This window comes from Anser cygnoides, chromosome 4, assembly GCF_040182565.1.
Source record: "Anser cygnoides isolate HZ-2024a breed goose chromosome 4, Taihu_goose_T2T_genome, whole genome shotgun sequence".
In the NCBI taxonomy this organism is placed as follows: Eukaryota; Metazoa; Chordata; class Aves; order Anseriformes; family Anatidae; genus Anser; species Anser cygnoides.
This window is the reverse complement of record NC_089876.1, coordinates 42,884,300-42,887,797: the sequence shown is the minus strand read 5'-3', so window position 1 is coordinate 42,887,797 and position 3,498 is coordinate 42,884,300. Positions and strand designations below refer to the sequence as shown.

Genomic DNA, 3,498 nt, shown 5'->3' with positions numbered 1-3,498 from the left:
TTGTCAAGACTAAATCACAGGTAAAAATCCTGTACATCTCATGTGGCCAACCACTCCCAACTAGGATTCCAAGACGCCTCATCACCCATCATAGAAGAACTCGTTGAATTCCACGACCACGCCCTAATCGTTGCCCTAGCTATCTGCAGCCTAGTTCTCTACCTTTTAGCCCACATACTAACAGAAAAACTCTCGTCCAATGCTGTAGACGCCCAAGAAGTAGAGCTGATCTGGACAATCCTACCTGCTATCGTCCTGGTACTCCTCGCCCTCCCATCCCTACAAATCCTCTACATAATGGACAAAATCGATGAACCAGACCTCACCCTAAAAGCCATCGGCCACCAATGATACTGAAGCTACGAATACACAGACTTCAAAGACCTATCATTCGACTCCTACATAGTGCCCACCCCAGACTTACCCAACGGCCACTTCCGACTGCTAGAAGTTGACCACCGCGTAGTTATCCCAATAGAATCCCCCATCCGCGTAATCATTACTGCAGGAGACGTACTCCACTCCTGAGCAGTCCCAACGCTCGGAGTTAAAACAGACGCAATCCCAGGCCGACTAAACCAAACTTCATTCATTACCACCCGGCCTGGGATTTTTTACGGACAATGCTCAGAAATTTGCGGGGCTAATCACAGCTACATACCCATTGTAGTAGAATCAACCCCACTCCCACATTTCGAGGCCTGATCGTCCCTTCTATCATCATCCTAATCATTAAGAAGCTATGCAACAGCACTAGCCTTTTAAGCTAGCCAAAGAGGGACTTCCCCCTCCTTAATGATATGCCACAGCTTAACCCCGCACCATGATTTTCAATCATAATTATAACCTGATTAACCCTAGCACTCCTCATCCAACCAAAACTACTAGCCTTCACCACAACCAACCCCCCATCAAATAAGACCTCCCTCACTACCAAACCCACACCATGATCCTGACCATGAACCTAAGCTTCTTTGACCAATTTTCCAGCCCCAATCTATTCGGCATCCCCTTAATCCTACTATCCCTACTCTTCCCAGCCCTACTATTCCCGTCCCCAAACAACCGATGAATCAACAACCGCCTTTCTACTATCCAAACATGACTCCTTCACCTAATCACAAAACAACTAATAGTCCCACTCAACAAAAATGGCCACAAATGAGCCATAATATTTACATCCCTAATAATCATACTTCTTACAATCAACCTTCTAGGCCTCCTTCCATATACATTCACCCCAACCACCCAACTATCTATGAACATAGCCCTAGCCTTCCCACTATGGCTCGCCACACTACTAACAGGCCTACGAAACCAACCATCAGCCTCTTTAGCCCACCTATTACCCGAAGGTACCCCTACACCCCTAATCCCCGCACTAATCCTGATCGAAACAACCAGCCTACTAATCCGCCCCCTAGCCCTCGGAGTCCGCCTTACAGCCAACCTTACAGCAGGACACTTACTCATCCAACTCATCTCTACAGCCTCCATTGCATTAATACCCACCCTTCCTGCAGTATCCATCCTAACAATAATCATCCTACTACTCCTAACCATCCTAGAAGTAGCAGTAGCCATAATCCAGGCCTACGTCTTCGTGCTCCTTCTAAGCCTATACTTACAAGAAAACATCTAATGGCACACCAAGCACACTCATACCACATAGTTGACCCAAGCCCTTGACCAATCTTCGGGGCAGCCGCCGCCCTACTCACAACCTCAGGATTAATCATGTGATTCCACTACAACTCATCCATACTACTAACCCTAGGCCTCATCTCAGTACTCCTAGTAATACTCCAATGATGACGAGACATTGTACGAGAAAGCACCTTCCAAGGCCATCACACTCCCACAGTCCAAAAAGGCCTACGATACGGCATAATCCTTTTCATCACATCCGAAGCATTCTTCTTCTTAGGGTTCTTCTGAGCGTTCTTCCACTCGAGCCTGGCCCCAACCCCAGAACTAGGAGGCCAATGACCCCCAACAGGAATTAAACCACTCAACCCGATAGAAGTCCCCCTACTAAACACAGCCATCCTACTAGCCTCAGGCGTTACCGTAACGTGAGCCCATCACAGCATCACAGAAGGAAACCGAAAACACGCCATCCACGCCCTAACCCTAACGATCCTCCTGGGATTCTACTTCACAGCCCTACAAGCAATAGAATACCACGAAGCCCCATTCTCAATCGCCGATAGCGTCTACGGATCTACCTTCTTCGTTGCCACTGGATTCCACGGACTCCACGTAATCATCGGATCCTCCTTCCTGACCGTCTGCCTCTTCCGACTGATCAAGTTCCACTTTACATCAGACCACCACTTCGGATTCGAGGCAGCAGCCTGATACTGACACTTCGTAGACATCATCTGACTATTCCTCTACATAACCATCTACTGATGAGGATCTTGCTCTTCTAGTATATTAATTACAATTGACTTCCAATCTCTAGAATCTGGTATAAACCCAGAGGAGAGCAATGAACGCACTCATGTTCATATTCGCCCTATCATCAATCCTAAGCGCCGCCCTAACCGCATTAAACTTCTGACTCGCCCAAATAAACCCCGACTCAGAGAAACTCTCACCGTACGAATGTGGATTCGACCCACTTGGATCTGCTCGATTACCATTCTCAGTCCGATTCTTCCTCAGTAGCCATCCTGTTCGTCCTATTCGACCTAGAAATCGCCCTCCTACTCCCCCTGCCATGAGCCGTCCAACTCCAATCCCCCCTAATGACCCTCACCTGAACTGTAGTGATCCTCCTTCTCCTAACACTCGGACTGGCCTACGAGTGAATTCAAGGGGGCCTAGAATGAGCAGAATAACAGAAAGTTAGTCTAACCAAAAAGATAGCTGGTTTCGACCCAGCAGATTACAGCCAACCCTGTAACTTTCTTATGTCGCCCCTACATTTAAGCTTCTACTCAGCCTTCATTTTCAGCGGACTAGGGCTAGCCTTCCACCGAACCCACCTAGTATCCGCCCTACTATGCCTTGAAAGCATAATATTATCGATATTCGTAGGCCTATCAATATGATCCATCGAAAACCAAGTCTCCTCATTCACCATGGTACCAATTCTCATGCTAACCTTCTCAGCGTGTGAGGCGGGCACAGGCCTGGCCATCCTAGTAGCCTCCACCCGCACACATGGCTCCGACCATCTACACAACCTAAACCTCCTGCAATGCTAAAAATCATCCTACCCACAATCATACTTCTTCCAACAGCCCTGCTGTCTCCACCAAAATTTCTATGGACTAACACCACCTTATACAGCCTCCTAATCGCTGCCCTAAGCCTACAGTGATTAATCCCAACCTACTACCCCTACAAATTTTTATCCAACTGAACAGGAATTGACCAAATCTCATCCCCCCTCCTAGTACTATCCTGCTGACTACTCCCACTCATAATCATAGCAAGCCAAAACCACCTGCAACAAGAACCCCTACAACGCAAACGAATCTTTATCTC

At 47.6% G+C, this 3,498-nt stretch overlaps 1 pseudogene; it reads left to right on the top strand.

Moving 5' to 3' along the window:
- The first annotated feature begins 798 nt into the window (after positions 1 to 798).
- LOC136790699 (cytochrome c oxidase subunit 3-like) lies at positions 799 to 3,233 on the top strand (annotated as a pseudogene).
- Positions 3,234 to 3,498: the final 265 nt, after the last annotated feature.